At 39.8% G+C, this 22681-nt stretch overlaps 1 long non-coding RNA gene across 3 annotated transcripts; it reads right to left on the minus strand.

Annotated features, from left to right (window-relative positions):
- Positions 1-1911: 1911 nt before the first annotated feature.
- LOC119858940 lies at positions 1912-22440 on the minus strand. Of its 3 annotated transcripts, XR_005294062.2 has the most exons (5): positions 17642-22440; positions 15138-15209; positions 14564-14714; positions 11836-12046; positions 1912-5604 (listed from the first exon to the last, which is right to left on the minus strand). It is a non-coding gene; the product is annotated as an uncharacterized LOC119858940 (long non-coding RNA). The 3 variants fall into 3 exon arrangements; XR_006282826.1 differs by having other exon boundaries at positions 14564-15209; XR_006282825.1 differs by lacking the exon at positions 17642-22440 and having other exon boundaries at positions 14564-17118.
- Between the last annotated feature and the right edge of the window lie 241 nt (positions 22441-22681).

A 22681-nucleotide genomic window follows, 5' to 3' on the forward strand; every position in this document is an offset into this window, starting at 1 on the left:
ATATAGCAGCTTGAGAGGTCATTGCATTCCTTTCTAACTCAAGTTCTGTTGGTGTTCCATAACGTAGAGGGGCTTGACAGAAAGACACAGAGACTCCCGCCAATCTCTGTAGTGTGAGATCCTATTTCTCAATATGTTTTGCTAACTGATTCTTTTTCTAGGCTCAACATGAAAAAGTCTCTCTTCACTCATAACTAGGGCTTTGAATTTCTTGTGAAAGTTACAGTTGAAGAGAGACTTTTTAAAATTTGACAAAACTGAACTGACAAAAGCATAACAGGATCCAGTGCCTGTAAGATGAACCTAGCCAAATTCAAACTGGAAAGAAAGCACAGATTTTTAACAGTAAGAATAAATAAACAGTTTAGCTCAAACCATTCCTAATTGGGTAAAAATCACATGATGCTTGCTACTTTTTGGTAACATATCTAATATCCCTGTTCGTATACGTATCATACGTATCATATTCATATGATAAGTGAGATTTTGTACATTGGCACTTTTTCTCAGGTTGAAATTAATCACTTGTTTTTAATCATTGTATACATGACTATTTTTTCCATCATTTAGACTGACCAATTACGAAAAAATTCTGTTTTGTTAACAAAATAGGAAATGGTGCTAAACAAAAGGGAATGTTTACTTCAGAATACGAAGGCCATTAATTTAGATTAAGAAATTGTTTGTACTCAGAGACTGTAATGAAAAGGTGATGTGAATCATTGATCACAAAAGGACTTCATAAGGAACAAGTGCGGCACTGGATATTGTATTATACATTCACAACTTTCATTATGAGCATTTGCTGATTCATCTGGCAGGAAGCAAACTGCCAAGCAAGATTTCTAGGGAAGGAACAATCAACAGTATTTTCATATAAAATAACCTTCCGTTACTGTATTGTTCTCACAACATTTGATAATGAATTCTTTCCTCTTATGAAAACACATGCATTACAAAAACAAAGCCAGTTCATGGTTATAAAATATGTATAAATTCTGGTAAAATAAGGATTTTTATCAATTAAAGAAGTAGAATACTAGCAAATATTCTTTGCAAAATTACTGTGGAGTTGGTAATTAAGTGGTGAGATGGCCATTATTCTTATTAGGGGAAAATCTGTTTCATCACCCATTTCCCCGTTGAGGGCATGTAGGTCAACAGATGCACTGGTATTAATTGCTTTCCAAAGGAGCAGGATTGGGGTACCCACTAGTGTAGTCTGGACTCCCATACATGCATCAGAGTGCCACTTTCTAGGCTAGCCCAACATGCTGTGATGAAGGGACGAGAGATCAAGGGTGAGCTGCCCTGGAAGTAGAATAAGAGTAGGGCTGGGGTAGTACTATTTTGTGAATCTGCTAGCCAATGTCCCTTGTGAACATACACAAGAGTCATGGGAGCTACGGATCCTCAGAGCCAAAGTCATGACTACAAAATGTGGAGGAAGGTGGGGGATAAGATTCACATTCTTGTTCAAGACTCAAGTTGGCACCTTACAAGGTCATCTCTTTGGAACAGCAAATAATTGAAGGTTATACCCTTTACTTTGATGAGCAGCAGGGACTAAATGCCATTTGATATCTTTTCCAGAACATGGAAGGTGGAGGAACCATGGCACCATTTGTACTCCCACCCATCCTTGAGACCTCAGAGACATTCCCCCAACCCTGTGAGCATGTGTATGTGTATTATATATATAAAATGCATACATATGTATGTTGAGGTCAGAGACTAGTTGCTCTCTGCAGTATCATCTCTAGCTCATAGCCAAGTGAAAAGTCTACGCAAATAAAGACCAAAAGACTGTCCAGCATCACAAAAAAGATGGGATTAATAATCAGATATGGAGAAAAAAAATCTGACAAACCCAGCAACTCCCAATTTAAGTATTATGTTAGAAGGCAAAGAAATACAAGAAAGGAGTCAATTCACATACTTTGGCAATATAATGCAAATCAATGGGGATATCCAGAAGGAAATAATATTTAGGAATTGATGGTAGCTGCATTCATCATCTTAAACAATATTTGGTTATCAAAAAAATCTACAATTTACAGACCAAACTACAAATCTTCAACTCAGAAGTTATTTTCACTTTAACATACGGATGTGAAAGTTAGAAATACACCAAAGCTACAGACAGGTATCAAAAGAACTTTGAAGACAAATACCTCCGGAAAATGCTGGATATTAAATGGAATAAATTGATAATAAATGTTGAGGTTCCTCAGAAAGTTCCCAAACTTATCTACAGAGTTATCCAGAAAAGAAAATGGAAATATCTGGAACCTGTGTTAAGAATGAAGCCAGAGTGTCTGTCATTAGACAGCTGGAGAAACATATAAAAGAGCCAACCAAAAGAATCCCTCCATCAAACAGTACTGAGAGAGGGAAAACTTACAAGACTTGACATAGAGAACATGCAAATAACAATCCAGGATACATAGGGATGGCAGAGCTCATTTGTGTCTTAAGAGACATTTGATGGCATGGGAAGGATTCAGAATTTACTGAATTTCATACAAATATCCAAAAATCAATCATTAAACATCTATGAGTCAAGAGAGTTGGTGATGATATAGCAGTTTTGTTTTATACCTTCAAATTAGTTTATTGCTAGAGGAAGGTGACAGCGCAAGAGAATGAAGCTCTTGTTATTTGTATTTTAAAAAACAAAAAAAAAACTTTGCTAAACTGAAATTAAGGCTTAGTATCCATATCAGTAGTTTAAGGATAGTTAGCATAGAACTGGTATAGCACTTAGGTTGATGGCATAGCACTTAGGTTAATGTAGTTAGCATGACGTAGAGTCAATGTAGACACTGCATTGCTTACATCAATGCTACCTTTCAAAAGCCATCCCACAGTGCCACACACTGACACTTAAATCAATGCAACTGCTCCTGGTGAGGACGTGCACCACCGACACAAGGAGCACAGTGTGGACTCGCAAAAGTGGTTAATTACTGCAGTGACTGTATGTCAACATAATTTAGGTCAACTTGATTTTGTAGTGTAGACTTAGCAACTTCTTTCTGGTCTACACTGAAAAATAATATCAGCATAGCTCCACTGGTCAGAGGTGTAAAATAACCACACCCCTAACTGATGTACCTGTGCCAACAAATCCCCCAGTGTAGATACAGCTACATCAATGGAAGAAGGCTTTGGGAGAGATAGCTAATGGCATTCAGAGATGCTACTCTGACAGAAAAAACCCCTTCTGTCAGTGTAGACTGTCTACATTACTGGGTTATGCCAGCATAGCTATGTTGGTATAGTAATATCCTCAAACACACTGACTTGCCCTGATTTGAACCAGTAACACAGAAATGAAAGACTCAGTATCCTGTTACCAAGCCCCTGAGCCATCCAGTCTCATATCATACATGAGGCCTCATTCTGATTTTCTGAAATAATCCCAATTTTTCTAATAATTTCATAGATCACCTTTAGCACCATTCTTTTTCCAAACAAAAACATGCTTCAAATTGACCCAATAAGCAAATCATTCTGTTATAGACAAATTGAAAGGAGATGAGGGGTTTTTTTCTAAATCAAACCAATGTCCTTTTAGAATGTGAAGACAAAATAAATTGGCTTGTCATTATAGCATTGTCATTTATGATGCTAGTTTCCTCTTAAAGCCACAGGAGTTTTGAAGAGATCAGTATAAATTCACAGTTAGCTGAAGCTTGGCACATAAGATTTCCGCATAGGTCTCTACCCCCCAACCCTTACCAAATTTGAAGAAAAAGCCATTGTCCTGTTTTATACTGTAGGGACACAAAATAGCTAAGTTGTTCAACATGCTTTGTGTTCCCCCTTAAAATTCAAAACTTGCTTTAAAAAGACTTGAAAGTGTATAAGATGGAACTTAGCTGGCTGATTTTTCAGCCCATGCCATCATCAGGGACTAATGCCAGACTTCTACAATATCTAGGCACAATGGGAAGGATAGTCATCTTGGTGCTGCAGCCTTAACTCTGAATTTCCCTTGTCTTTTGTGTTTAAATCAGACCCTTTAATGATTTTTTTTTCCAAGGTAGGTTTTCGGGTTGAATAGTACTTTAAGCACTAAGCTGTCTCCTTAGTGTTTGGAGGGGATTAAGTTCAGAGTTCATTGTGTTGTCTGTCATTTTAGAGATTAGATAGTTTAGTTAGGCTCCTACTGGCAATGTAAAAGTCTCTGTATTTATTGACTGTCTGGAGTCATTATCAAAGCTTCTAAACCCAATCGACACGTTGTAAACAAAAATCCCATTATTTTAGTGGTGCTGATAAGATTTACATGGGATTTGCATTTTTGTTATGATTGATTGAGCAGTTAAAGATATTAGTACAGTAGAGGACAGTATGATGAATGATTATATAGATTGAACAAACAACCTAGCGTTTTACATTGATTTGGCAGGTATGAACACATGTAAACAATGTTAGCGTATGAAAGATAATACTTGCAGAAAGTCTTAAAATTTGCTTCCAGGAAAAAAGAGGAGATTATATTTTTGAATGTTTCATGTTTTTATTTTTTTCTTGCCAAAAGGATAGTGAATTTAGGGGAAACACCAGATTAAGGAACAAAAAGCTATGTTTGTTTTGAAAGGGAAAATTATGCATATTAGAGGGACAGTTATTGCATTGGAAGTCAACTAGCTGAATATTTTTAAATGGTATGAACTATCGTTTCCAAAGGAGTGGAGATTAGATAAGAGTTTGAGCATCAGAATTGATTTTATGGGTTTCACCCTTTACTTTATCTCATCTGTGCACACTTTTATGCTTTTGTAATAAAAATAAAAAGTATGAATGTGTGTTGTGTATACCAAGACTTGCAGATTCTATGACTCTTTAAACAGTTTTTAATTGCACAAATTATGCCAAGAAACCACTACCAAAATAAAAAAAACTTAAAATATATTATAAACTTTGTTCATAGTGATTAAAGCAACATGAAACAGCTGTAAAGCTGACAAAGTCAAATTCCAATATAGTGCGCTGGAGTGGGCATCACATAATTGGGCGGGGGGGCTTCTCTTCACAACTGGGTGAACATCCTGTCTTTGCTTCTTCTACTCCTTGGTTGAGTGTCGGGGCTTAAAGTTGCCGGCTGTATTGAATGGCTCAAATATGCTGGGCTCCTGTATGCTGTTATTCTCGCTGCCCTGTGCTGGGGCCAGGGAGGGGAATTGCCTCTGGGAGCAAGGTACTCTATATTATCCAGAGCTGCAGAATGTGGCTGGGTCCTGGGTGAGGCCCTCAAACAATAAGTTGCCCTAATAACAGTGTGCACTCCAGTCAAGCACTCTGCCTTTTCATTGCCTCTAAGAATCTCTTCTGCATATCCCCATCTTTGTCCACTCTGTCCCTGGTCATGGCAATGCTGTCCCAGACTACTTTAGTACTCTCTCCGCATAACTGCCAGTCTTTCTCCCTCTCAGACATCAAAACACCCTCTAGTTCTCGGTAGATTTGTGGGGTTTTTGCATGTCTGTAAGGAGGGCTCCAAACATCTCATTCTTACACTCCATTTCTTCTCCCTCAGGTTGACCATGGTTAAAGGCCTGGTCCTTGAGAGTCTTGCTGTTGCAGGTGCCGCAGCTGGGGGGGTAGAGAAATAAGTTATTGTTCATATTACTGCTGTTTCCATAGAAGCACTGATTGCATTTTTTATCTTCAATTTCTGAAGTCCGTCCCCTGAGGTCCATCCCAGTCTCGGGACACCCAGGAGATGGTAAGCTGCATCTGCACTGGGTCCAGATTGGGATGTTGGGACTTATATTCCTGGTTTCAGTTTGCAGCGTATGCTGTGCCTTGGATGTTGCAGGGTGATATTAAGTCAAGATGTGCGGTCCCCACTTTGGGGTTTATAGTTCATACTATGCCTTGGAGAGACTTATGTTGGTGCAGGAATTTCCTGATGGGGGAACTGGACAGTGATGCCCTCTGTATCCCCTGATTCTTGAGGATGTTACACTGTGGCAGGTGACCAAGAAGTAGACAGTGACCTTAAGTCAAAAGACAAAGGGCAGACCAGTGAGATACACTGTGATGTTACTCACCAAGATGGTCCCCCAGAAGTGCTGCAGGAATGGAAAGGGGCTGCAAGCTATGCTGGGGCCAATGATCATGCAGCCATTCTGCTGAATGACTGTACTAAAATTCAAGCCATTTCTCAGTTTTAGATTCTACTTTACCTCCCCTGCAAACATGCAGAAAGTACAGATAAAAACAGATTGGGTTCTGCACTGATTGAAAGCTTAACTGCTCCCATTCTTCATGAAATATGTATGCCTGTGAAAAGCCATTATGCCACCTCCATGATTTGACTGCAATACTGATGAACTGGTATTTTATATAGCTCAGCCAGTTGACCCTTCTCAGCCATCTGCTTAGGAACGGTCTCAAAAAGTTTCTTATTGTAGTGGTTGGTCACAAGCGCTTGCTGTACTGTCGCTCCTCCCTAGATGGTGAGGAGACTAAAGATCTCACCATGGCTGCTGGAATAATATTGGTGTAATGGGCCAATCCTGGCCCCAAATCAATTTTTAAATGGAAAAGAGGACATCCAGTCAACTGCACTCCAGAGCAGTGGAGGCCACACAGATAAACAGTCAAGTTTGTCCAGGACACCTGCAAAGCAGTGTGATGCACCAATTGGAGGACTGCCAAAGTAATGTGCAGAAGCATTGCATGCACATTAACAGTCCACACTAATTCAATTTGCATCGAACTCTGTCCACTTTGAAAGCGGAGTACAGAATTTGCAGCAAATAAGTGTCTGTGTCCTGTACATCCTGGCATTTTCAATCCACACTAAATTGAGCTAGTGCGGACTAAGTGACCCATGTGGACAAGCCCCTAGTACAGTTTGCTAAACTATATTTAACATATGTTATAGTATTCTGAAACCAATATGGGTAAAGGGCAGCAACTCCTTTCTGCTCTTTTGTCTCAAACACTATTCGTTGATCAGGCACCAGAAACATGATGGAATAAGCTTGTCCAAGGGGTGTGTGTAGGATTTTTACCTTTCCCTTTGCTCTGTGTCACCATTTCCCCCTCTCTCCTTATTTCTCATCCCTCAGAACAGCTGTTGATGCTCTAATGAAAGCTCTGACTCTGCAACTGACAACAGCAGTCAAGAAGAACTTTCTTAAATCTTCTACTATCACTTCTACAGATAGCCATTGGACCAAATCATGCTAAAGCAATGCAAACTAAAGTGCTTTTTCTCAGAAGCAAATGTTTGTTTTGTTTCTGGACCTTTGTGTGTTCGCTTTTTTATACATGGAAAAAAACAAACATTACTATACATGGAATGAAATCAATATACCTCATTTTACATAAAGAGAAGTCTATCTTTATAAGTAAAGATAACTAAACTGGGTTAGAATGATGCTCTGCTTCTATTTTTTTCAATCCATTGTGGGTGACAATTAAACCATTTTCAGTACTGAATCTAATGCTGAACTGACATTTGGTGACATTTTGTCAGTGCCTGCTGTTGTAGACCTAAATCAAACCATGTTAATAAGTCAAATCAGTTTGTTAAAAACTCAGATGTTGACAGTAGCAAAGTGTCTTGTAATCAATGACAAAGGAATCAATAGAAGCACATGAAAATGTTACCACTATGAGACAGTATTGATTAATGTCTCAGAAATACTTACTTGAGGGCCTGAAGCAAAGCCTGTTGAAATCAGTTGAAAGTCTCCCATTGACTTCAATTGGCTTTGGATCAGGCCTTTAGACTGTAAACTTTTTGAGGCAGGGGCTATCTTTTTGTTGTGTTTGTGTGTAGTTCAGGACACAATGAGCCCCTGATCCATGACTGGAGCCACTGCAGTGCAAATAATAAGAAGAAATTGCATCCCTTGAGACTGTAGGCAAATCTGTATCCTCAAGCATTCATTTATCTGGAACTGTGCTTTACTAATTAATCTGATACAGATTTTTCTCAGTGACCTCTCTACTCCCATTAAACATTTCTGAGGGAATGTAAATTTGGACAGACTATAGGATGGACAGAAAGTCAATTTCTCCCCAGTTACCTGTGCAACTTTCTATTCTGTGTATTTCTATTCTATTCTATTCCTAGTCTTAAACTAACCCCTTTTTGCCTATATTTAAACACAATGCTTTCCTTAAGTAATGCCCTTCCCCATTATAATAATTTCTCAAAGAATTTATAACCTTCAAGGTGAATGTCTGCGTAATAGGATTATAACCATAACAGCTACACAATAGCATCATTAAGAGTACTTCAGTTACATTTACTTTCCCAGTGCTTGAATTTACTGCAACACTGTAAAGTCCCTATTCAGAAAAAAAAATACTTTTAGTTCAATTTATAGAGTAGACTTTGCTTGAGAGAGATTAGAACTAAAATGATTTGAGATGGCATTCTTTGATTCTATCTTTTTAATTAGTCAGTTAAAGGCAGGAACACCTAATACAAATATTTAACTGTTCAGTTGTACACCGGGCTCAGGTCAAACAAGAGGAAATTTGTAGGGAGCTCTAAAGTCACTTGACAATGATTTTCTTGGGTTATGACTTCTCAAATAGCTGTTTATTGCCAATAGCACTACATTTGGACATAAATAAGATTCACAGGATTAGGGTACTGTCTTGGTTAAAATGTTTAATCTTCACTTTAAATGAGTTATGGTAATTGAACCCTTTTCTTTTTGTGTAAGAAGTGCCTTTAAACAAGGTTAGCTATTTTTACACACACTAATGAATCACTAGCTAAAAAACCTTTTTGGTTCGATGCCAGCCTTGTCTGCTTACCTGTTCTTCTTAGCCAGTAGAGTGCTATGATGCATGACTGGAGGAGGGGAGGGTCACTATTTATTGGTGTAGTAAGATAGAAGTCATTAACCACTACTGCTTAAAATATTTAAGTATCAGCAGGATTGGGAATAGAAACAGAAAAAGCCTTTGTCTTCTAGGACCTAAGTTGCTGGTTCAAACCTAGCCCAGTTAAGTAGCAATTGAAAGTTATTATTTAATGGCATATGTTAAATGTGAAGGTGACCTTCCTTCAATTCCCAATGGACTGATGGCCACAACACTACTGGTACCCCCGCAGCTAGTTTCAGGAGAGAGCTCAAGACGGATTTACTCTTTCAGGCTTAGAGGTGGTCCCCCGTGTCAGGGTTGAAAAAATGTTGGTTGTGCCGTATGGGCAGCTTGCCTCTGTTCTGTGAAGACATGAATGCTTTTGGGTTCCAGAGCTGCCAGTTCACCGCTTTTACTGGATTTATGTTCAGGCAAACCGTTTTAAAAAAGACATTTAAAGAGGGGAAAATGGCACAGAATTGCTTCTAGTTTGTGGATCCTCCAAGGTCCCAGTTCACAGTGGCTAATCCTGGTTGAGAAGGACAGGATAGAATTCCCTACTGAGCCCATCACTTCTTCTTGCTCAGATACAGGGGTCATTGCAGAGCAATTTAAGAGACTCCTTCCTATCAGAGGATGACTTGCACTGTATCATGTGTACTTCCACCATCAATCTGTTATTAAAAGATGCATACATTTGGAAGAAAGGAACCCCAGGGTCAAATTCTACCATTTTCAAAACTTGTACTTTCAATTTTGGTTGGCCTCGGCAGTGGCACTTGTACTACTTAGCCCTTTGATTTTTTTTTAGGGTTGTTCAGACTGCTATGTGAGCTGGAACAGTCCTGTGTGGTCTGTGTAACCCATACCACTGTAGATCCTGAACTATGGAATTCTGCTTGGGTGGTTGTGGGTCTCCCATTTACCTCACTTTGAGTTCCCATCTCAGAATGGATTTCTGAGTCATTTCTCTATGAGACTGACCATAAACCAGCAGAGTAACTGGGATTAGCACTCAGGGCCCAACAGATCTTGGGGGATGGCTGGTCCCTTTAGAATTTCCACAGCTTTTAAGGGAGCAGAGAACTAAATGAAGCTCTCTCTGGCCATTCACTTCCCAAAGCATATAGTATGTGCTTGAGAATGACATTGGAAGATTCACTGAGCATGCTCACAACCTTGACTTCTAATATGAAGTTAGGCCAATCAGAAGAAGAAGAAGAAGAATTTTCAAAGAGACTGCTCTCCTGGGTGACAATTCAAAAGTATTTCAGACATCCACCATTGGGAAGAAGGAAAGAAATAGGCAGACTGAAGAAATTAAAACTTTAAATAAAATAAAATAAAATAAAATAAAATAAAAACAAAAACTACACATACTGCAATTGATAGACAGAGAGACACCCCTCAGAGTTCTAACGGTTGGGGACAGGAAGGGAAACTTCCAACACAGCGGCAATCAGGGTGAGACTTCATAATCCCACAATACAGAAGTGATACCAAAAAAGTTACCTGTGGTATGACAGAGATAACAGTAAGTTGGATGGGATAACCACAGATGAGGTGCACCATTGCTTTCATGTGTGAATGGGCCCCCCACCTGCTGTATGCCCCCTTGTCACCTGAAGTCACCAGCAGAACCTCAGTTTCCCCACTTTTCAGGACTCTCTCAAACTACCAACACAAGCTCTTCTCTGGTTCAGCAACACCTCTCCAAGGAGCTAGATTAGTAAAATAACTAAATAATTCCCCAAATAAAGTTCTCAGATCTCCATCAAGTCCATATGCTTAGTCTTTCCAACCAGCCTTCCTTCTGAAGACTCAACGTTCCTTCTTAGAACTTCCTTGCTCCAGCAGTTTCTCTCAATTCCCACCTAATACTGAAGGGATCTCTGTTAGCATCTACTTACATCTAGTAGCCATTCCCTGCCTCTACTGCAGTCCTAGTCCAGAGGCCTCCACTGAAGCCTCAGACTCCAACTTCACACTGGTTACATCTCTCTCCCCCTGCTGTAGATTCTGCTGCTCTTTATAGAGGAATCAGTTCCTCCATACCCACCTGGTTCTACTAATTAAACCCCACACTCCATCACAGGAGTGATGGGCAGGGCTAATTGCAGAGGGATGGCTTACTCCATGCGTCTGGCCCCTAAAGAGACAGACCACCCAGTTACACTGTGCATTTACCAAACTGTGAAAGGAAACATTTTGGGGACAGAACTTAGAATTTGTGTGGTTTTCGCTAACACATGGTGTTCAACAATGATTATTAACAAATCCTGTCCTGATATAACTCTTCCCAGAGGTCTTCATTCATAAATGATGATGGTAAGTCATCCATCCTTGTTTCTTAGTTTATTCATGCTGAAAAGTGAGACTTTCATCACTTCTGATGGCTAAGTATGAGGAATATTAGTGTAATTAACCTGGTGTTTGGATGACAGTCAATAAGCTGCCAAATGTATTTTTGGTGTTTTGAAACTTGAGGCTCTACAATGGTAATGTAAAAGACCACCAATATTAGTAGGGCTATGCATGAATATAGGTATCCATCCCTCTGCAGTGTCTCTGCATCTGGAGTAGGATCTCATCTGGGTCTAATTTGATCTTCATTACAAGTACTAAGACAGTAAAAGTCACATTTGTAGAGAAACGATCTTAAAAATGGCCTATTTTGGCCAGATTATGCTTCTTTTTAGAGTGCTCTTGGGACAGCTGGCTGGCTACAGAAATCCTTATTTACAGGATGAAAGTGTCACATTTCCGTGGCTTCTCCCAGGCTCCCCCACTACTGTCTGATGGGAAAAATATACAGCTGTAGGTGTCATTCTCCCTGCAGGAATCATGTAGTGACATTTTTGAAAATAAACAAATTAAAATATGTCCAGAGCATTTCACAAGTATAAAAATATAATGTACAGTTTTAACAGAAATCATACACATTATCAGTAGAATATAATGGTATGGCACTGACTTATTACTCACCTTAGCAGCTTTATTGCATAGTGATTTTCGGGGGAGGGGGCGGAGTCTTTTGTATCTAGTTTTGTAAAAATTGAATCAGTGATGTTCCAATAAACAATTCTTCATTTAATAATGCAGGTGATTTATGATTTTCCATAGTTCATTAAATCTTTGCTTCTGCACATGGAATTCAATAAATAGTAACCTCTTTATAGACCACCAGGAATGGACTCTAAAAGTAATAATAAGACACAGCAGGTATGTACTTTTATTATTGCAGATATCAATAAAAATAAATACAATAGTACTGTGGTCTACAGGCTAAAATACAGATGGATTATATATAGTAATGAACAAGCTAGAGGGTATGTGTACCACTGCCTTTTGCTAGATTAAATCAGAACTGTTTGACTTTGTGTCTGATGCCCCACACAGCTAATAGTTAGCAGTGTCTTACTGTGGATGCTGGTTTCCTAAAGCCACATTCCAATTGGCCAGGTGGATATTTATGATATTACACCTATACACCAATTCACGGTGCAGCACAGCTAAAGCCTACCTCATTACCCATTACACTGATTTACAAGGAGGGATGCTGGCAGGTGTTCATATGAGCTACTGCCTTCTGCTGATAGCAAAGCAGACCACACTTCCTCATGTGCTCACAAGTTCCCTCTGCTGGAACCTTAGTTCACCAAACAGTATGTCTACACTGAAGAGAAAAAAAAAAGGCACCTCCCTAACTAGCATTAGTTAACACACCTTAGCTAACTCCTGTTAAAGTAACAGTGAAGAATGGGGTCTGGGGCTTGCCCCACTCCGTGCATGCCATGGCCGGGAAACGCGGCCAATGGGAGTTGCAGGAGTGGCACCTTCAGACAGGGCAGCATACAGAGCCACCTGGCCACACTGCCGCGTAGGAGCCTGAAGGGGAACATGCCGCTGCTTCTGGGAGCTGCTTGAGGTATGCGCTGCCTGGAGCCTGCACCCCTGCCTCCTCCCATGCCCTAACCCCCTGCCCCAGCCCTGATACCCCTCCTACCCGCCGAACCCCTCAGTCCCAGCCCGGAGCACCCTCCTGCACCCCCATCCCTCATCCCGTGACCCACCCCAGAGCCAGCACCCCCAGTAGGAACCCACACCCCAACTCCCTGCCCCAGCCTGGAGCCCCCTCCTTCACCCTGAACTCCTGATTTCTGGCCCCATCCCAGAGCCTGCATCCCCAGCCAGAGCCCTCACTACCTCCCGCACTCCAATCCTCAATTTTGTGAGCATTCATGGCCCCCCATATAATTTCCATACCCAGATGTGGCCCTCAGGCTAAAAAGTTTGCCCACCCCTGTGATAAGCACATTTGTAGTTGAAAAAAAAAAATCTTTAAACCCAATGAACCTTCAAAATATTTAGCTATAGGCCTTCCCACCCTAAACACCTGCCCCTTCAACATTTGGGCTTCTCAACACTCCCAAAGCAAATACCAAAAATTCTAATTTCCAGTTTGCATTTATCATAATTTATTATGTCTGTGGCCAGTAGACTCTACCTTAAAGAAAACTATATTATGTCATGCAATTTACTTTTTTCACGTATGACCTTTCATTCATCTTTAGAACAGAGTCCAGTCAGATCTAACAATTCCACATTAATCTTCCCTTCTAAACCTATGTGTAGTTACAGTTGATCTCTCTTCGTGTGGGTCCTTTTCAAAGAGAGTTTGATAGACACATTGTTATGAAAAACCAAGAATTTAATTGTAAAGATAAGTACTTACTTTTATTGTCAATTTAGTATTGTTTCATTTTATAATTATGTAGTTATACTGACATGAATAACTGACAAATAATGCACTGTGTAATGGTGAAGTAAAATGATTCTTTTAATGGGTGTATAAAAAACTGCAGATACATAAGAAAATAGTTGATGTGTTTACTTGATTTAAAAATAGTTTTCAAAAGGAACTGGAGTTCGTGTTCAACACGTAGAGGAAGCAAATATGTAAACCAGGTATCTTTGAAATAGATAACTGTTCTAGATGCTTAGTAACACTTACAGTCATTTTAACACCCATCTTTATTGAAAAAGCATTTGAGGAGTGCTGATGCAGTTGTGAGATTTCTTTGGGGAATTTGAGGACTGGGAAGAGTTTGTTTTATAATATCTTTTGTTGAGTGCTGGGGAGAAGGTAGGTGCTGCTGTTTTGTAATGGCTTTACTGATTATGGATTGTATTTTTAATTCATGAGAGAGACAAGGTAGGTGAGTTAATAATATCTTTTACTGGACCAGCTTCTATTGATGGAAAGTACAAGCTTTTGAGCTACACAGAGACTGGCCAGGGTGCCAAGAAGTGGGATTAGGTGTTCTATTTACACTTGTTTAAACCACAATTTGTGTTATGGGGTGACTTGCAGAATATTCAACCTGAACCAAGGCCAATTCAGCACCTGGCAGCCCTTCAAGGAAAGACATGTATGGTCATCTCCCCCAGGTGCATCAGAGATTGGGATCTAGCCCTATATGTACTGTAGCGGTAAATGGAGTGAAAGTAGTGAAAGGCTTTGCTAGTATGAACTATACTCAATAGCTCAATCACATTCTGCTCTCTTTAGATGATGAGCCAGAGCTGGTGTTCTGTAAGACATCCACAAAGAGTGGTGAATGCCCTACAAAAAAGTCACCTCCTAACTCTTAAGCAGACAGCAGCATGTACTACCTGCACCAGCTGTGCAATAATTCCAACTGATACTCACCCCTCTCCCTCGGCCATCATCCTCTGAACTGTATGGTTGAGCAGGAAGATGGAAGCACCCAGACATGCTGGATCATGTGCCAACAAACTATCAGGTGTGCTCTGATATCTAGCAATGCTTCCTCTGAGCATGGGGTCTGCCCAATCCTCACCTGCCAGGAAAGGTTTAATACAGAAAGTCTGAAGGCTTTTTATCAAAATCTAAGAGGTTTTCATTTAAATTGTATCTACCACTGCCCCAAGAAATGGGGGTGTATCTGAGATCTAATCCACAGATCAGTGTCATATCACCAAACCAGATCAGTTTAGTTTTATTGTCCAAGAAAGGAAGTGCAAAATAAACAAACAAACCATCTTCGATGGGGAAGTAAGTTTGAATTTAGAACTCTTTTAGTTCCAATAAACTACTGCAAATGCATTCAGTATGACCCTTCTGCCAGGTGCTTCAGTCAGTAATAAGGGGCAGATCCCACTGTTAGTTACACTTCAGAGATATTTCTCTACTAAAAATTTGGCTGAAACCCCCCCCCAGAGACAGAAGCACTAAGAAAATGCAATAAATGGATCTGACTTACCAGACTGATGCTTCTCACTTCATCAAGTGATGGATGCTGAGTCCAATGGAGTTTGCAATTAATAAAATGATGCTGATTTGAATAAATGTTATAAACCAAAAAGAGGAAGAGGGGTGATTATTATTAGCATTAACAAGCAGTAAATAACAGTGCAGCAATACCACAAAATAGGGAGACAGTGCAGCAGGTACTCTGCAACCATATCATAATCCCATAGTCTCTACCCAGTTGGGTATTATAAGAGTCTGCTCCTTGGAGCAAGAGTCTCATTTTCAGATGGTACAGATAGTGCACATGATGAGACGGTCCTGCATAGGGACCCTGTGGATGGAAAAGTTGTTATTTATATCCACAGCCTGCTGGCTGACCACCCAGCACTAACTATAAGCAAGGTAACTACTCACTCTCCCACCCCAGCCAGTTCAGACACAGCAGCTAAGAATTGGTGAAAAGAAGCTCGAGCGCACAGGCACCATCTCACCTCTCTCCTGCTCTTTCTCCTGCACCAGGAAGTGGTGCCACATGTGCCTGTTTCTTCATTGCTGCAGATGGCAACTGTTACAAGAACTCCAGTTTGGCACATTCTCCCTTTCAGCAAACTTGGCAGCTACCCAGCCCTTAATAACTGCCTTTCTCTGATTCTTGCTTCAGAGCCAGGTCCAGTATAAGGAGTGATTAGTTTTTGATAAGTGTAGAAGGCGATCAGTCACTGAAAACCGTGCAGGGTAAATGGATGACAATGGCTCCCTCAGCTGGCAACCTCCTTCATTTGCCCAGCCTCCAGAAGTGCCCCCATTCTAACACCACAGATCCTCCCCATCCATGGATTACTGGTGGGGAATGTACTCTCTGCTCCTTCAGACAATTCTATCACTCCTCCAACCCCCTCAAATAATACCCCCAGTTCCAGTTCTGCAACCACACAGACTGTGAGCCATCTGTGGATTACCTACAGCAAGTCCCTCTCTGACTAACCTTTTGTGGGTTATCAGAGTGAAAGTAGAAGCAGTCAGAAGCAGGAGGAGCAGCGCTTCTCAGAACCTCTCATCTCACAATCTCCTTTGGCCCCCATAAGCCTAATAGTGGGCCAGGAATTAACACTTCTAACTTCTCTAGCACAGACAAGGCCAGTGACCTGGAACTGACATGAATCCTTTCTGGGCTGAATTATTGTTATCCATTAAGGAAGTTCAGTGTTCATCCAAATCACACCTGGGTTTGATGTAGTAGTGTGATACAATGAGCTACTGTGATGGCTGGCATCTTGGTTAGTACACCAGGGACTGAACAGGGGCCTCCAGAACTGAAAACATGAGACACTGTGGCTTGAGCTAAACAGTCAGGATCCATAGGTGGAGGCTGTAATGGACTTCATCCTTTGTGAATTGGGCGGAGAGTATGACATATAACACACACTGACTCTCACCATTGGATTACACTGTCATATGAAACATGTGGCGACAGTGGCTGGTTCGAGATCTGCTAACCTATAGGCCTTGTCTAGACTTGGGAAAACAGTACATTAGCTAGCCCTATTTGAAACACCATTTAGGACATAGCATAGATTCAATTAGTGTTTAACAACTTAAAACTCAGGTTAGCTGACTGGGGTTGGCAGTAGGCTCCCCATAGAAAAGGTGGTGTTTAAAAACCTGCTGTCTACTCAGACATATTAGCTCATATATTTGTTAAACATACCTCATTTTCCTGGCTTAGAGAGGGCCTATGTATGTTGGTTGGAAGGAACAAGACTAGGGGAAGGAAACACTGCTCATGGAAAGAGCAAAGAGCAACAAAATATAATTTTTAATATAAGATATTTATTTCTTGTTAAAGAAATATACAAAATTAGATTATATTAGTTATTCTCTACCAGGTTAAATTAAAAAAAAAAAGTAATGATTGGTGAACCTTAAAAAAAAATGACAACACATGATCAGATACATATAGAATCATAGAAGATTGGGGTTGGAAGAGACCTCAGGAGGTCATCTAGTCCAACCCCCTGCTCAAAGCAGGACCAACCCCAACTAAATCATCCCAGCCAGGGCTTTGTCAAGACAGACCTTAAAAACCTCTAAGGATGGAGATTCCACCATCTCTCTAGGTAACCCATTGTAGTGCTTCACCATCCTCCTAGTGAAATAGTGTTTCCTAATATCCAACCTAGACCTCTCCCTCTGCAACTTGAGACCATTGCTGACATGGAGCTGGTCAGAAGCATATCTGAAACGTTTTAGTTCTGGAAATCTTTCTCTACATACTTCACTAGCCCTTATCACTGGAGTTTCTGAGCACCTCAAACATTAATGATAGGTTTCAGAGAAGCAGCCGTGTTAGTCTGTATCTGCAAAAAGATGTTAGTCTCTAAAGTGCCACAAGTACTCCTTTTCTTCAGACATTAATGAATTTATCTTCACCATGCTCCTTCGAAGTAGAGAAGTATTATCTCCATGTTACACATGAGGAGCTGAGGCACAGAGAGATCTTATTAAGTGACTTACCCAATATCACACAGGAACTCTATGGCAGAGGTGTGAATTTAACATAGATTTCCTGAGTCCTAGTCCAGCGCCTTACATACAAGATCATCCTTCCTTTATTAATGCAATCTCTCTGCTATATTTCTGATTCTTCCTGGTTCTATCTGGGTTGGAAGTATTTCAGCCAAAAGAAGGAAGTGGAGAAGCATGTGAAAATGAAACAAATAGAAAGTTAACCAAACTTTTTCAACCTCAAAAAAGAAGAGACTTTTGGTTCAAATGTCAGGGTGAAAGTTCGGGACCCTTTTTATTTAATCTGAACCACTCCACCCATCACTAATTGTAAAGCCTAATAAGTTGGGGTCCAAACTTCTTCCTTTTCAAGCAGCTGCACCCAAAACACCACAATAAGAGAAAGTAAGCTAGGGACTGTGAAGTTACATGGCCAGACAGTGGGAGGAAAATCTGGTCAGAAGTATAAATAAATAGCCTCTATCTTCTGGACTGCTTACACGATCATGGCCTCTCTTTGTTTCTCCCCTCCTTTTACATGCCAACAGTGTTTTTCCAAGCTGTTCCTATTGCACAATACAGATCATTGCTCATCCAAGCCTTCTCATGCTTTAGAAGGTTGATTACTCTGTGTATCTGACAGTATGATCTAGGAGTTACAGAGAACAGGAAAAGGTAGTACTATACTCACAGTAAGCACCAAAAATGAGTGGTTGGACCATAGAGCCGCAGGTCTCCAGTGGTGTGAGGTTCCACAAAGCAGAACTATGCAAAAACTTCCATTTTGCAAGTGGATGCATATGAAATGTGATATAGTGCTGATTGCTATCTATAAATTTGATCCAAAGCATTGATTTTCCATATTTACCAACAAATACCATTTTTCCATAATAAAAATGGAAATATTCTGTCATGGAACAAAAATATCCTACCATGTGGAGAATGGCTATTTTCAAAGCAAAACTATTCTGGAGCAGAATGACAGGCAACTGAATTTCACTTTTGCTGAACATTCAAGTTGGGTGGGGGGAAGAAGAGAAAAACATTTGACTTGCTTGAAAAAAACATCTTGATTCTGAGGGTTTGCTTGTTTTCCGGCTGCAGGGAGATTTTTTTCACAAATCTGTAAGAAAGGTCAACGGTACTGCACAGTGAAAATGCCATTGGCCACTTCTGAATTTGCTTCCACACAATTGGCTGACACTGATGATAGCTAAGGGATAGATCAACCCCTCCAGTGGAAAAAATTGTGGAAGGCAGCAAGAGAGAGGAGGGAAACTCAACAAGACCCCCGTCACGGTTTCCGTGGCACAAGAGAAGGGATTAGAGAGCTGTGGAACTGGGACGCTTCACTCCTCCCAACCTTGCAGATCTGTAGGATTCACAAGGAAGGGACCTCCGCCATGCTGCATGTATAAGTCTACTTGCTCCTCTCTCCACGGCAATATGGCTCCTGCTGGAGTTGCATTGCCATTCACTGGATCCCCTTGCAGTTGGTCAATAGCATTGGCAGAAGGGTATGCTGATTTGGGGCACTCTCTTAAATCTCTCTTGTATCGAGTTAATTGTAGTTTTAAATCATAATATCCACTGTAATTAAAATAAAAACAAAATTCTTCCAAGTTTACTAATAATATAGTTTATTCCATGTAAGAAAAGAGACTTAAAGATGACAGACTTACCTCTACTGGATTGTCTTCTACTGCTGAGTAATTTCAGTAGACATAAGACTGTTCCTTTTTATAGTGCTAGCTGGTGTTGGCAAATAAAGAGGGTATGTTACATCATGGATATGAAGGTGGCTGCTGTCAGGTAGAATTCACATTCTGTGATTAATGGGCTTTTGCATGTATCACATAATTAACACACACAGCCACAAGCATGGAAGAGGGGATAGAAATGGAACCCAGTCAGACAGCATCTCTCTTTTTAGATTGCCAAGAAGACATTAGGATCTGAAGCTGATAGACACTTATCATCCCTACTAGGCAATTGTGCTGGACCTTTTAGGTAAGACATTGAAAGGGCTATGGGGGAGGCGCTGGCACTAAAAACTAGAGTCAGCAGAGAGAAGCTGCTGATTAGAGCAGAAGTATTGCTACACAGTTGAATAGGCTTCCTGTGGCTGCCCATATAGGCTAGCATCTGGCAATGCAGCCTGCTATACAGAAGAAGGAACTCCTTTATCAGGGTGATAGAAAATAGAAGCATAACCACAAAGGTGGAAGAGGAGCTTTATAAACTATAGCCAAACTTCTCAGGGTTGCTGCTGCTATTTACTGTGCTGTTGGACACCACATGCTACCTTTATTTAACACATACCTGTGTAGATGACCATTAACGGTTTTAGATTTATTCACACAATTACCAGTAAAATAGAAGTAGAATAAAAGTTTTGGTGCATATTTCTGTAATATAAGCAGACACCGCAGTGAGTTATAAAATGCAAAACAATTGTTTTTTTTATGTGCAAGTAATCTTTTGGTTTTCATCTTAGTTTACATAGTAAAAGCAGTCAAACCATATATCGCTTCTTAAAAAGTGATAAATATAAAAACAAGAAGTGAAACAGTGCAGATACCTGAAACTATACCAATTCTACAGCTAGCTTTGCTGCACCACCAACAGAAATAGTTCTGTCCTGTTTAGATAGACTTTTGTTTTGCTACATGACTGCATATGCAGTGAAGTGATATCAAGTCCTGAGGGTCCACTCCTTTGATGAGTTAAGCACACAAAGGCCCACATTTTGATGCAATCTGATATCATATATTTAAGTCCTAGACAAACTGCAACTGTGAGGAAGTGATAAACAGAACTTCCTGCACAAAGCTGCCTGAGATAACACTTTCCATGGACTGGAAAAAAAGAGACATGATTGCTACAGAACTAAAAGGGAACTGTTCTGCTCTTAATAAATAACCCTTTATTTTTTCACGTGGCTATTGCAAAAGCCTAAGCACAAGTGACTAAGTTTCAACAAACTACCAAGCAGATCCACTCACTACAGAACAGTTGCACTCATGCATTTCTGAAATAATTCTTTGAGGAACTATATTAAATATTTAGTTGTTTAAATATGTATTCTAGTGAGGTATAATATGATGCAGTTCAAACTCTAAATCTCAGGTATCTTTTGGAACTGAAGATTTTCCTTTCCATTTAAGGAGAGCACAGTTTGTTAAATAAAGTGATAAGAAAACCAAAAAATGTAAGGCCAAATTGTCCCCTCGGTGGGAAAAACCCACATAGGCAACAGGAAACTCCCCTACTTCCTCCTCAAGGAGTTTCTTTGCATTGTTTAATTGCCATTTGAAATCTAAAACAAATTTTAATTCAGCCACATTTGTGATCCTTTTGAGTTAATTTGCTGTGAACATTTGGGCAGACAAGATTTCCAAGTACAGATACTTGTGAAAAAGTGAGTTTTAAGCATGAATGCTTAAATATGCAACATAAGTGAATTTTTTATTGCATATTAGGTGATAATATTTGAAATTTAAAATGGTATGGTGCTGCTTAGTTATATAAGTCAACTGATCAGGGAGCAGAAAGATTGCTACATGATACATAACTAAGCGACACAATGCAAATTTTGAATTTCAAACATCAACAGTACACAATGACCTGGTATTACAAGGTATTCAGATCAGAAAAATACCAAAAATGCATAAATAATTTGAGCAGCTAAAACTATTATGTGGACAGAAAAAGAGGCTAAATTCTACAGCTAAATTTTGTTATTAATTGTACACTCAGCAATATGGGTGTGTATGTATATATATATATATATTTCTAGATTGGGGAAACAAATTCAAAGGGGTGAAACTACTTGCTCTAAATCAGATAGCAAGTTGTTGGAGCCAGGAATAGATCCCAGAAGTCCTGCTTCCGACACCGCTAGCCAGTAAACAACAGATTCTCTCTAGCTTCTATTTTAGGGAACTCCTACAAATGCTAGTCCACAACACAAAGTTTTACCATGTCTGAATACAGATGTAAAAAATCATGTGAGCTGACCTACAACTTAATATGAGTAATCATGTCAGCTAGCTGTAATTAAATCCACACTGACCTGTGCTCAGCCCCAGATCAACATAGCTGTTAGCCAGTGAGTTCAGATATGGTTAAATGTTGTAGGACATTCCCCTTTCATTCCCCTGCTGACTTCACCAAAGCAGATTTAACAAACACTACTCCCTGGGGAGCTGGGAATCTTCCTGATTACATCATGGATGGCATTAGTGTTCAAGCATAGAACTAAATCATATAGACATGTGACTTCTACTGTACTAGTAAATACTATGGTCCCAAGAGAATTGGGTGAAATTGGTATTTGATGGATAGAAAAGGACAAAACTAGCAAGGATTTACATATTATTTCCATGCTTTGGGCAGTACCTTGTAAAAATGGAGACTTGATCATTTGTAATCTAATTTAAAAGTGATTGCTTCCCCTTTACTCTGGTATATTTGCTATTTTTATTCTGAGCTCATGTACATGTCCTCCCTTTGAGTGATCTCACTTGCAGATAAAACAATGCAATCAGCTGGATAATGATTAGTAGACTTCAAGCACAGGATGATGATAAATTGCAATGAGTTCACAGGTTTTTCCAACTGAGTCCAGAAGTGCTTGATCTCTTGGTTTCAGATTAAATGAATTACAAGAAAAAATAATATTTTAAATAAATTAAACATTTTATCATCTTCAAAACAGGTTTCGTTTCATTAAAGTAGATTATTACAAAAGCAAACTGTAGTATAACTGAAAAACAAATTATTACAACATTTGAATGACCATAACATCACACTTACATTGCGTAGTGATGGACAACTTAAAAAAAACTACAATAGATAAACAGAACTATAGTAGCAAATGCTTTCAGTCTCTACCCCCTCTCTGTCTGAACATGAATACAATTGAGAATCTTAGCTGCGATGGTAATCTTGTAATGGGTTTGAGCCCTTTATCTAGACTATGAATGAATTATTGCTTTTTCAGTTGCAAAACAAACTCTGAAAAGTAGACACCAGTGACTACAGAGA

Source organism: Dermochelys coriacea, chromosome 7, assembly GCF_009764565.3.
Source record: "Dermochelys coriacea isolate rDerCor1 chromosome 7, rDerCor1.pri.v4, whole genome shotgun sequence".
Lineage (NCBI taxonomy): Eukaryota > Metazoa > Chordata > Testudines > Dermochelyidae > Dermochelys > Dermochelys coriacea.